We start from the raw sequence: 14,449 nt of genomic DNA, 5'->3' as shown, positions 1-14,449 counted from the left end.
TCTCTCTCTCTCTCTCTCTCTCTCTCTCTCTCTCTCTCTCTCTCTCTCATAAAATAGATTGGCGATTGGGTCTGAATAAAATATATCTAGTCTCAGAAATTCTATTATTCTAGGCCAGGCCTGATTCAGGCCTGTCTGGTGGTTTAGGCTCAAGATTGAAATGAAACAAGACACTCATAAACCCTAGAGCTTCCAAAAAAACTTAGTTGATTTAACAATAGCATGAAAAAGATATTTAGCAAAGTCACGTTATAAATTCAGATGATCTCAGCTCCTCTATCTTTCACATTGGCCACGATAACACTTCCAGTTAGAAGAATGAATTGACTCATATGGCAGTGGGAAGTGAGGAGCCCTGACTACTTGTGAGCTGGACTTTTATGCCTTTCAATGACCAGAAAATTCTGGTTTTGAGATTTAGTGCCCTAGACCAATTAAATCTCATGGACAGTAAATTACCTTTTTAGAGAAGACCCAGTTTGCATGGCAGGAATCTAACTGGGCAATGCACAGTCAATTTCTAGCTACACAAGGGGGCCTACTGCCATGGATCTTAACCAGATCAGTACAATAGATGTGGCCTCTACTGCAACTGTCTTCCCAGAGTTGGGAAGTTTCTCTACTTAACCTATCTCCTATGAGAGGTACACCCAAGTGGAGGCATTCAGGAAGCAGCTTCCCATTTTGGGACATGAAATGAGTAAGAGAGATAAAGAAAAGTAGGATTGAGTTACTTTATCATATTCCCAGCAGATTAGAGATAGTCTGTCTCCTCTTTATTATTACCAAGTCACAATGTGTATTGGCACATTTTAAGGCCAAAGGTCAAATGATCCTCCAAATGATCCTATAGACTCCTAAAACAAACACATAAAATTATTCTTCTTTGTCTTCAAAATGATTTCTTTATCCCTTTAACCCTTTTTTCACAAAAAAAAAATAAATTAAATAACCCAGCACATACAAAGTATTTTTTCTCCTAAAACTTGAAAATGTTTTCCATTCATTTTCTTCTCACCTGTCTAACCTGATGAACTTTCCTTACCAACATCCAGTCAAGCGATAGCCTCTTTTAGTTTCCAAAAGTGATCAACATGATGCAATTATACATGAAAGTCCTAACATTAATCTTATACCCAAAGAGGCTGCTTTGTTTATTGGCAAGACCCAGAGAAATAAATCAGAAAGAAGGGATTTTGTTGTTGTACAGTTGTGTCCAATTCTTCATGACCCCATTTGGGGTTTTCTTGGCAAAGAATCTGGAGTGGTTTGCCATTTCCTTCTCCAGCTCATTTTACAGATGAGGAACTGAGGTAAACAGGGTTAAGTGACTTATCCAGGGTCACACAACTAGTAAGTGTCTGAGACCAGATTTGAATTCAGGAAGAAGAGTCTTTCTGATTCCAAACCCGGTGTTCTATCCACTGTATCACCACAGTCTTTGGGAAATCTAGACCAACATCAGGTTCACCAGAACCAGATCCATTCCATTTCCAGGAAAAAGTTCAAGACTATTAAAATAAAGGCAGAGGGTATTGCTTCTAATGGGAACATCTTGATCATGTTTTAGGATGGATCCAAGCTTTGGTCTGCGGGTGGCACTTCTCAGTTTTTATTCTGCCAGTTCTTGCCCTCCTGATTATTTTTTTCCAGTAAGCTCCTCATTGGCCTCTGTGATCATAAAATACAGTCACTGCTGCTTCAGCAGAAAGGAGACCAAAACACAGGGAAAATGTAATTTCCCAAACTTCAGTGCTTTGAGCAAAAAAGAGCTTCAACTGCTTCCATCTCTCAGTCATTTCTGATGATAAGTGGGCATGTTTTCAAAATGTCAGAGGTGGGGCTGTTTCCCTTTCATGCTGAGTGGAGAATTTGCCAGGATATTTCTGCTACTCTGACTCCTGCTGCCTTAAAGGTAGAAGGCCATATGCCCCTGCAAACAATAACAAAGAAAATAGGGAAAATTCTGGAATCTCACAAAGCCAGTCGAGCAAAATTTCTCATTGTCCTTTGTTTTCTTTCATATTTCCAATTCACATAGAACCTTTTTTGAAAGTGCATTGTAGAGTTGTAATCAGGTTCTTCATCTCACTCACCTATTTCCTCATTAAGCAAAGTAATCTCTACAACAGGAGGACTAAATATGTGGAACAAAGATAGTACTTATCATTCCTTTCTCCCTGATTTTAAGGCATCTTTTTCCAAGTAGAACTCAATTTTATATAAACTTAAAGCAAAAGCGGACAAAAATCTATTTTATTGTACAGAATTAGGAAATGTATATGTAAATGTGCAATTTGAAATGAATGCATGTACTAAGTACTCAAAATTCAGTATGTACAAAATGAATGAATGAGATTTCTATTTATATGAAGTACATAGGATAGAAATAATTTGTACACATAGTATTTAAAGTTAATTCAAGTAATTAAAAAAAACGAGCAATTACTCAAAGAGGAAAAACTAGGAGGATTGAGTAGAAATAACAGAGAGAGTAGGGTTTAATAATAGGAAAAACTTTCTAACACTTAGAACTGTCCAAAGTGAAAGAGATCCACAGGAGGTAGTGAGTTCCTCTCCACTGGAGGTTTCCCATCAGAGGCTCAGAGACCACTTGCTCAGCATATTGTCCTGTACAAGCATAGGTTAGGATAGAGTACTTCTGAGATACCCTCCAATGGTAAGAGTCAATGATTCTAATTGCTAGCATTATTTGGAGACAAGGAACATGTTAAATACTGGGAAAAGTATTGGATTTCAAAAGTCTAAGTAAATCCTGGATTTGAATCCTGGTTCTTCTACTCTTTGTACCAATATCTGCAACATGATAAGGTTGGACTAGATAATCTCCAATGTCTCTCCCCCTCTGATGTCTACATCCCTGTGTAAGTAGACCAAACAGTTTAAACCAAGTAACAGGTGAAATCAGAAATTCATTGCCTTTATCTAACTGAATATTTGTACTTTAGTGAGAAAAAGATGTATGTATAGAGAGAAGAAACTAACTGACCAAGTTAAGGTTTTCCCGATGGAACGAGATGCAGCTTTTCTCTGTCATCACTTAAGACAAGCAAGAGAAGTGAACTTGAGTGTATCATGGTTTATTGTTGTTGCTGTTCAGTCTTTATTTTTGAAGAGGACAATGACATCACAGGGTGATGTCTTGACTCGTGCGTGCATTGGGTTTAAGTGAGGAAGAGTTGTACAAAGTTGTCATCCTCACTTCCTTTTCCAGAGTCATTGAAGTCCAGTGGCAAGACAAAGCTCAGGAGGATTGTGGATGGTGGTGGATGACCTTGGTGTCTTTGATGTCTGCCCAGACTCTGAGCAGTGTGGATCAGCTACCCAATAAATTCCTGTCAATATAATAGTTAAGAGAGACAACATGACATATTAGAAAGAAGGTCAGCCATAAGGTCAAGAAGAATTTGGTTTACGTCCTCTCTCTGAGGTATATAAACTCTAACCATAAGTCACTTAGCCTCTCAAAAAAGTAGACAACTATTTAAGAATGAATACAGGGTATTCCAAAGACAGTTTGGTTTTAAGCAATTAAAACTTAAAACTGCAGAGTGTCCCAAAAAGACAATGCAATTTTAAGCAATAACTGATCTATATCAATGGAAGTAGTTTCCATACCAGGAAGGCTCTTCCTGGAGGCAGCTAGGTGAAGAGCCCTGGACATGGAGTCATGACTTGAGCTCTAATTGAGCCTCAAATATTTATGGTGTGACCCTGGCCAAATCATTTAACCTTGCTATCTGTCTCAGTTTCCTTATCTGTAAAATAAGTGTAAAATAACACCTACTTCCCTGAGTCTGTAAGAATGAAATGAGATAACATTTGTAAAGCTCTTTAAAAACCTTAAAGAGTTATATAAGTGGTAGCTGGTAGTAGTAGTAGTAGTAGTATAATAGTAGTAGTAGTAGTAGTAGTAGTAGTAGTAGTAGCAGCAGCAGCAGTAGTAGTATGAGAGGAGGAGGAAGTGAAGGAGGTGGAAGAAGAGTAGAACTTTGATGAAATCATTGGGCCAGAACAGAAGGCAGTTAAACAAAGGAAGATTTTGGATTCTCTGTTTTGTCATACTAAAGAAGTAGGGTAGATTTTCCTTTTGTCTAGAGTGAGTGAAATGTAACCCTGCCTGAAATAAAGGAGTGGGCTAGTGTGTCAAACACACTATTGTGGGCCGCTATAGGGGACCGTTAGCACTCCAAGTGCTACCCAAACCAGATAAAATATAATTGGTAAATACTTAACAAAATGAACAAAAATACAACAAAATATAGACAGCATCATATTATAAAACCAAATTAATAAGCAGCTTACAGAGATCACTCTGCTTGGATTAGTGACTTCCACTTTTATTTGAGTTTTACACCACTAGGCTATATGACAGCTCTTATTTATATGGAAAATAAATGTCCATAGTAATTATGGTAGTAATTATGGTATGGAATTCAATCTGCCTCACCCTCTTCCTTAATGGTCAGTTATATCTTACCCTGTAAAGAGAAGTTTGGGAAGTATGAGAATAAGAAGATGTTTATATCTTGCCTCCTCAAAAAGATTGAGAGCTTTTCATGATTCAATGTCTTATACAATATCTCTATATATTGTTGTAACCTTACCACCAGAACAGTCACAGTGTTGACACAATAAAAGTTTGATGGTGTTATAATCCCTCAAGAATAAAAATTTTAGGGACAAAAATAAGCTGCCAATGGGAAAATGTATAATCATATTGATACAATGAAAAGAGCCCTGGGTTTGGACTCTGAGGAACTGGATTCAAATTCTTCTGTCTCTTACCACCTGTATGACCTTGGACAATTGACTTAGCTTCTCTTTGCCTCAGTTTCTTCATTTGCCAAATAAGGGGTTAAATTTGATGACTTCTAAGATCTCTTTTAATTCTGGATCGAAGATTCTATGGTTCTTCCTGGAAATATTTTAAAATGATATATGCTTATCTATTGATTGTTTTCTATGTACAAAGCAGGGTGTCAGCAATTGCTGTTTAGATACATATTAATAAGATAGAATCCCAGATCTCAGTGAACAGGCTATGGAATCTAGTCAGGCAATGAATTTGGGAGTAAAGGTAAAGAGGCCAAAACTATTCAATCATTCTAATGGGTCAATCCTGAGTTTACACAAGAACCTCAGGGACTTACAACTATGGGAGAAGCTAAAGTAATAGATCTTGCTACAAGGGAACCATATGAGAGCCCAAATTCCAAAAATTTAATTCAGTTCAATTCAACAAGCAATTATTGAGAACTTACTATATGTCAAGCACTGTTATAGGCCTTGGGGATCTAAAGACAAAAACAGAATAAACTCTAATTTTAAGGAACTTACATTCTACTGGGGGGGCGGAAGAGAGAAAGATTCAAAATAGGATTTAATCTATAATACTATATATGAAATATATAGGATAGAAATAATTTTAATACATAGTCATTTGAAGTTAATTCAAGTAATTAAAAAAAAACATGAGCAATTACTCAAAGAGGAAAAACTAGGAGGATTGAGTAGAAATAACAGAGAGAGTAGGGTTTTACAATAGGAAAAACTTTCTAACACTTAGAACTGTCCAAAGTGAAAGAGATCCACGGGAGGTAGTGAGTTCCTCTCCACTGGAGGTCTCCCAACAGAGTCTCAGAGATAATATAATCTGTAATAATATAATCTATAATACTAAAACAACAGTTGAACTGAGTAACCTCCTCATAACAAAATTAACTAAGTATTTGAATAGTAAATTTAATCCAGTTAAACTAGTAGTTCAATATAGAAAATGCCAGCTTCTTACCTTCTTGGTGTAATTCCATAAGAAGATATAATGTTTCAAGCCTCTTCCTCCCCTGTGATAAATAAGTTGTTGGTATAGTGGAAAGAGTTTTACTTGGAGTCAGAGGATCTAAATTAAATTCTTTCTCTTAGTTGTATTACCTTGGGCAAGTCATTTCCTCTTTCTAGGTTTCATCTCTAAGATGAAGAGTTTAGTTTAGAAGGTCTATAAGATATTTTTCAGCTCCAAATCAGAGATCCTGGTGTTGATGTATCCATTGGAAAAGATGTTCTTTTGTGTACCTGAACCAATTTTCATTAGAAATCCCTTCATACTCATATTGTGCATTGTTTTGCTTGAAATGAATGCATGGAAAAATAGACAATTTGTATCATGTGTAGCATATTATTTTTCCAGACTGATTGTGCTGTTTGTTTAGTCTCTACTGAAAAATAAACAACAATGCAAGTCTTTAAAGTGAAAAAAAAAGTGCAACCAATTGTTTTAATTCTGATTTTATTAATTCTGTATTAAGGACTATTCAAAGTTAAATATTAACACCTATGTATTTTTGTGGCCTATTCACACTTCATTGATTCTAGATATTACCTTAAATGTCAGTTACATGCAGAAAAAAACACTGAATTGTATTTTCACAATTTAATCACAAAGAAGAGATTTTTTTTAAAAAAATCTGTCTGAAAGCTTTGCTACCTATCTGACACACAAATGTATATAGTTGAAGTTATGCATTATAGTTGAAGAATTCTTCAAATGATCCTTCTTTTTATAGTAATGGGGATTCCTTTTGCAGATTCAAGTTGCCACCCCATCATATTTCCCTTACAATACAATTTAATGTGATGCTGTGGCCAAAAATATGTATCTAATAGTCAAACTTCTTGTGATGACCCTTTGTAGATAAACTTCAAACAATAATCTGACCCGTGTCCTTTCTAGGTTGGTAAGATTAGCCAAAGCTTGTGCTCTGATAGCACAGCCTTAGAGGACCTCTGGCCTCAATGCCATGATGAAATACAACATTAGTGGGGGATGCTTCATTCTATGCGTTGACATTTTTCTGGAGTGATCTCTTCATTAAATCTTTGCAGATTCTGAATCAGGTTAAATAGCTAAATGAAGTTCTGTGTTAGAGCACTGTATTTAAAGTCAGTGGATAAAGGTTTGAATCCTGGCTCTGGTGCTGCCTATTTGACTGAACTTGGGTAAGCCAATTAACCCTATTATGAGGGCCTCAGTATTTCCACAAATAAAAGAAATAAAATAAGGGGAGTAGAATGGATGGATAATTTCTAAGGTCCTCCCCATCTTTAAACCTTATGAAAGTAAAGGGTATTTGGATAACAACAATAATAAAAGACACTTGAAATGTTTAATATCCAAATCTTTCTATATCATTTTTAGACAACATTCTCTAGAATTATCTGCATTCAGGGATGTGAACTTTATGTCATGTATTTATTTATCTTTAACCTACAATAAAATTTAATTCCCTGCTATCAATAGACAGGTATTACAATTCTCACTGACATCAATGGTAAGATATTAGCATATCTCTTGAGAGTTGTAATAGCCTTTCATTGACGTCAAAGCAAAGTTAAGATACTGGTTTAACTGACATAATTTAAACCATACACTAAATTTAAAATAATTATATTTCAAGTTTATAGAACTTAACATATTAAAAGTAAGATAGCAGTTTGGTAAGTCAGTTACATTTATATAAATGAAACTCTCTAAAGGAAATATTAGTTCCTTAGTAATTTTTAATAATCTAATAATATCAGGTCTCTCAACTTCCCTTTTTCTGTTAATGGCACTACCACCTCTCAACCATCTAGTTACAAAACCAGGTACTTTTCTTTGGCTTCCTCCTTTCCATCAACAACTATATGCTACCAATTATTTCTCAAGTTCTGACCCATAAAGGACTTTTTACATAATTTGCTACCTCTTCCTCCTCAAGAATATTTCCCTCCTCAAGAATATTTCCCTCCCCAAGAATATTTCCCTCCCCCTTGGTTTCAGTTACACTCTTCCATTTGCATTCTTCTCCCACCTTTAAAACCTTCCTTCTCTGTCTCTTTCACTTCTTTCCCTAAATTTCTAATTGGAGGCATGTCCCACAGCTCTCCCCTCTTCTTTCTCCCCCTACACCTGTGGTAGTCTCATCCTTCCCCATGGGTTCAATTATCAAATTCTCACAAAAGACTCTTAAATCTTTATATGTAGTCCTTCTCTCCTCCCTGAAATTGATATTCCTATTTTCATCTGCCTGCTTCACATCTCTCCTTGTATTCCAACTGGTGCCTCAAAGTCAACATTTCCAAAACTGATCTCATTTTCTTCTCCCCTAAGCCTGCCTCTCTTTCTGTCTTCATTATTTGTGTTGATAGCACCACCAATCTTTTAGTCAACTCAGACTTAAAACTCAGTTTGCCTCTTACTTATCCCTTATTCTCCATATCTAGCTTCTGAGTGCTATTGGTTATTCCTTTTTCTCCACTCACCTTGCCAACATCCTAGTTCAGGTTCTCATTTCTTCCCCCCAGGTTATTATAATAGATTTTTAACTGGTCTCCCTGTCTTCCCTCTCTATACTCTATCTGTTGTTTGTTTGTTTTCATTTTTTTATATCCCTGGTGCTTGGCACAGTGCCTGGCACACGATATAAGCTTATTATATGCTTGCTGACTGATTTACTGCTCTCTGTCCTTCACATACCTGCCAAAATAACCTTCCTAAGTCACAGATAAGTCCATGTCAGTTACAACTCAAACATCTTTTGCCTTGTATAAAATTCAAAATACTTAATATGAACATTTAAAACCTTCTATAATCTATATCCAATTTTTTTAGTTTTATTTTATATTACTTCCCTTCATGCACGCTACATGTGAGCCAAACTGGACTAATATCTGTTCCCCAGATTTGAAATGCTATCTTCTCCCTCTTCTTATATAAACAGGCCATGTACCATGCCTAAAATATACTTCTGCTTTATATCTGCCTTTCAGAATCTTCTTTTGCCTTTAATATTGCACGTCATAGGGTGAATGTCACTTACATTGTTGAGCTGTATATTAATCTTATGTTATAAAATAGTTCATGTCATCAGGTGAATGTCACAATGAATATTTGGTATTGCCATAAGTAATAACTATCTCTTCTTCCTTGTGAAGTGATGTATCAATGACTTAAAACAGCCATATTTCTCATTACCTTAGCATATTTTAATCCATTTTGTATTTTTAAGGGAGATTAATTTAATATTTTCCCAGGATTTATTTATTATCATGAATCTGAATATTAAAGCATAGTCCTTGAACCTAGGGGTTTTTAATTGGGTAAATAATACCATGAAATTATACTTCTGTGAAGCAAAATGAGATAGGCTAAATTTTCTTGAAGACTGTCACTGTTCTCCTACAACCTAAACACTCTGTGATAAATGTGCTTAGGAGAGGTAGCTAGCTGGTCAAAGCAAATTGAGTGGCTCAAGTCAAAACAAATGAGTTAATGTGTAAAATACTTTTACAAACTTTTAAGTGCTATATAAAAGCTATCATCATCATTGTTTTAAAGGAAAGAGAAAGTGTTAAGAGAAAAATTGTAATGTCATAGAGTTATAAAAGTGCTGCATGAGAATTAAAAATAAATGTGATCTGGAAAAAAATATTAAATTAGTGCCATTTACCTTGAATTTTTATTCTAGTGCCAGTATAGAAAATAACAATCATGTTTTATTTAGTTAGCAGAGTATACAATATAAATGATGTTATTAAATGCATTCAACTTGCTGTCTGGTCTTAAGTAAGTCAGGTCACTTTTTTTTTTCTGGGCCACAGTTTCCTCTTCCGTAAAACAAGGGAATTGAAGTAGATGATTTTAAAGATCCCTTATATATACACCTATGATCTCAAATTCTAGACAATGGACATCAGGGAAGATATGCTTAGAATTCCTCAAAAGAGAAAAAAAAGGAAAGAAATGCTAACATGCATTATGACAAGACAATACCATAATTTGTTCTGTGCTGACAATGTTTAAACTTCAGACCCTAAATTAGAGGATACAGTTGATCTTACAAGCAGCATCAGATGTTTCCAAAGTTTCTAGATACCCTACAATGATGGGCAAATTAACTGGGATAAAGTAAAACAATTAAATGTGTTGGTTTATATAACAGATCTTACAACCTGTTCATTCTTTAAAAACTTTTAAAATGCAATATCTACATCTTTTGCTGTGGACACTTGTTTTACATCATTTAGTATTGAGTTCCCAAAATTTTGACACATTCATTAATTTTTCATCATAAAATCACACATTGCATTAGATATTAAGTGTACCTTTGATGAACAATCCATTTTTCCAAGTCTTGCCTTAATTATGAATCACAGGTTTTGAATGGTTAGTTAAGCTCACAAGCAAATATATTTCTATCTTTCATATTAATTTCTTATCTTTTGTGACTTGTTTGTTTAGTGCTTACTAAATGCCAAACATGTTGTTTAGCACTGAGGATACAAATAGAATGAAACAAGGCAGCCCCTACCTTCAAGGAACTTACACTTTAATGGGGGACGACAACAAAATGGGGAGCTAGAAGTAGGGGAAGATGAAAGCATACTTAGACAGGGGCAAGGCTTCTGATAAAGAGAAGGAAAAGTCCAGAGAGTGAGTTAAGCCAGGGCTGAAATGAGTATGGCTGAGGCTTCTCATGAAATGGTGGTGCTAATACTTACTACAATTTATATAGAGCCTTACGGTTTGCAAAGTACTTTACATAGGATATCTCATAACAACCTTGTAAGGTAGGTGCTATCATTATCATTATTCCCACTTTAAAGATGAGGAAGCTGAGGCCAAGAGAGGATAAGTAGCTTGTACAGTATCACACAGCTAGTAAATGTCTTGAACAGGATTCTAACTTAGGTTTCCCTGACCCCAAATCCCATCCTCTGTTCTTTGAATTCCCGAGTTTAACAGCTGCTGAATTATTTCCAATAATCATTGATTGGAGTGTGCTCTTCAAGAGCTAAAGCTTTTACTCATTTCCTTATAGTCATATCCATTTTAAAATCTGCAGAATTAAAAGCACAACAAAGAGAGAAATGAAACACAACATATAGCATGAAACCCTGCAGTCAGCTGACAAAGAACTAAATAAAGGTGTGGAAACCAGCTCAACCGTGTTTCATTTTTTCAAGGTCAGATGTTCTGAGTCAGCCTAGTATCAGTAGAGGCATATACACGTGATTTTTTTGCTGTCACATTTTTTAATGTGATGGCTTGTCCCAAGTAATTCCCACATTATTGTACATAAACTGATCAATGGAAGATATCTTTTATCAGTTGTTTTTTCTTCATGTCATTGTCTCACATCTGAGGTTTGGTAGCTATGGGTGTTATTGTGGAGTGGGGGGGAGGAGAACTTAGGGATGGGTATCAACTAAGGGGATGATCTAACCTTGTTCTTAAAGTAAGAGATAAGTATGGATTTAATATTTTCATAGCTAAATTTCCTTTTGCATAACTTAGAAACCAGTCCAGCAAACTTTTAACATTTTATATTTTTAAAACATTTTAAAAGTCCCCAGCAACTATGGCTACAAGAATGTATGTAGCTGTCTTCATCAAATATCCAATCAATTTAATTCAAATTATTGAATCATTTAGTGGAAGGAGGAGGAATAAAGGAGAGTAGATGAAACTGAGATTGAAAAAGAGAGAAAAAGAGAGTCAAAGGGGGTGATGAGAGGGATAGAAAAAGAGAAGAGGAAGGAAGAAGGAAGGGAAGGCAAAAATGGAGAAGAAGGAAGAAGGGATAAAGGGAGAGTCAGGGACAAATGGGATAAAAAGAGGGGGGAAGGAAAAAGGAAGAGAGAGAAAATGAGAGGGAAGAAAGGAGGAAAGGAGGGAGGAAAAGAGGAAGGGAAGGAGACTGTAAGTCAATTGTCAATTGCCAACTTATAACATTTGAAAGCAGATGATGTTAACTTTAAGAATGTATACAGTAGCAGCTTCTAGTTGGATAATTCTTGACAAGAGTCCTCTTAAATGTAATTGCTGGCTAAGTGCCAGTGACTATACCACTATACAAATCACTGTGGATCTGGCACCAAGACACCTCTTTCCAAAGGTATTAACAAGAGTCTCTAGCCCTGGTGTTCTACAAGATGTCGCATTGGCTCTTACAGTAGTTTAAATAGGATCCATTAATTAGCCATTGCATTTTTATTATCTTTTGAAGGGAAGAGAAGAAAAGAATGATAGAATTCATGATAGTTTAAGTAACAAATCCATTAAAAATAATTTACATCTGCCATCAAAAAAAAGCTCATCTTTATCTTAAGCCCTTAAAATTATTTTGACCTCCAATTCATTAGCTTTAGAGCATATCTATATTTAATACAATCCTTGTTTTATTAAAGAACCAAACTGTTTTATTTCTGATTATTAGATAATGACCAATATGTAATTCAAGTAATTATTTTTAAAACTTTTAGAAGTACATTAATCACAAAGGTCATCAAGCTATCCTATTGTGAAAGTATAGAGAGCTGAAGGTTACATATATATATACATATATGTGTGTGTATAATATAGATCAGAATATTTATATTTTGCTTTTTAAAGTTCTATTATATTGATATATTGTATCTTAAAATCTGGTGAATATTTTTGGAATAATAATGTTTCTCCTGGTTTATCTTTAATGATATTTTATTTTTAAATATTAGAAAATAATATATGTACAAGTACAAACTCAATTCATGATGTAAATCAACTGAAACTGACCGAGGAATTTTTAGTTAAAATGAATTATGCACTAGATCATATGCTTAAGTCAAGTTTTATCTCCAATCAAATTTTTATATCCCAGTTATTAGTGACAAAGAAAATGGGTCACTATCATGTTGTTTGATAATTTGCTCAGCTGGTTTTTGAAGCCACCAGCTCCTGCTGAAAATAACTCTTCAGAGCATTTCCAGATTAAACAAGTAGGTCTATAGCAGCTTATCCTGATGAGTAATGATTGCTCAAGATGAAGAAGTAAACTAAAGCTTCAAAGTATTATATGGATTGAAGATGAGGAGAAGAACAACCTTCAGAGCAAAATAAAAGAAAAAATTATTTCAAACTAAGCCAATAGTGACCTGCTTTTCATACTTTTTTTGCCCTGGCTAATTTTCACTTCTGTGCTTTATGATTCCTTCTGAATACCAGATCAGGGCTTCTGTCAATTGTACTAGCTCTAAGAGTTGTATTTCCCCCATTAACTAGGGATGGCAATTCATAAGTGAAAAAGGGAATGTAATTGAAAAGGTTTCTTGTGGCTTGGAAATGCCTTCCAAATATTCATTAAACATTTAAGCAAGTAAATTTGTAGAATATGTTCCTGACATTGGCACTGGTTCTGTGGTATTTCTCTCATCAGATGGAAGGACTGTGTGTTATGCAGAGTGCATTCAGTGCATTCATGCATAAACAATATCATTTTCATAAATTAAAACCTCCCCTGCAGAAGAACATCTGTGCCTGTGTTTGAATAAAAGATGGTGGCATGTGAGTTACCCCTTGACTGACTGAAAGAATCTTTCTTTTAAAATAAAGTGATATAATGCAAAAGGTAGGAAAACATTTAAATCTTAAATTCTTTCACAAAAATGATAGCAAATTCAGTAGTGTAATTAACTGAATGTTAAAGTACGTTAATAGAATACTTGAAATTTTCTTCCCTAGTTATTTTTCCTACTCATGATAGCAACAGTTATTATCGTTATTATTGTTGTTGTTGTTGTTATTGTTATTGTCATTATTATTATTATTTTGCAAGGACATGTCCATTTTTAATTGCAGGTGAAACTAAGCAGTTGAAAGGAAATCTTTAAGCCCATATATTAGTGTTTGCTTCATGATCTCCAAGACTGGAATACTAGTAATTTACAAATGTTGAATCAGTAATATGTCTTTTAAGGTAGGAACACTGAAAGCAGCCTTAAACATAGAAAAGGATATTTTGATCATACCTGACAAGTCTGGTTCCCTTTAACTGAGATGGATTCATTTAGGATGAATATGGGGCTAATTCAAATGCATTCCACTATTTGATGAAGAATGTTAGAAAATAAGATGCAAGGAGATATTTAAAATTGCTCCCAAACATTTCTTTAATTTTGAAATTGTCCTTATTGATATTGTCATGGCTTGACATAGTTTCATTGATGATGTTATTAGGATAGCTAATTGTTTCTTTCCATTAGATTACTCACATTTTTCTGGAGCAGCTTGCTAAATGAGGTCAGCTTTCTGGAACCTCTAAATCACCAATGAGAAGGAGATTAAAGGAACATGCTTGGGAAAGGGGGTAACCATCCAATGTGGCATCCACTTCATAGTGGAAACAATGGAGCTACTAATGACAGTAATCAGAACATGCTAGTAGGGCCAGGGCATTAGTGCCAAAATGTTATTCCCCAGAAACCTTTCCTGTCAGTCAATACATCTAGGGGAAAGGCAAGTGCCAAGTTGCTTGGGAGTGGACTTAGGAACTGGCAGACTCATCTGCTATAGTTTGCCAGTGAATTTAGGTTTCTAAATTCATAGGGTGAGACCAGGAAAGCCAAT

Source organism: Vombatus ursinus, unplaced genomic scaffold (assembly GCF_900497805.2).
Source record: "Vombatus ursinus unplaced genomic scaffold, bare-nosed wombat genome assembly UNPS02014779.1, whole genome shotgun sequence".
Lineage (NCBI taxonomy): Eukaryota > Metazoa > Chordata > Mammalia > Diprotodontia > Vombatidae > Vombatus > Vombatus ursinus.
This window is presented reverse-complemented; position numbering follows the sequence as displayed.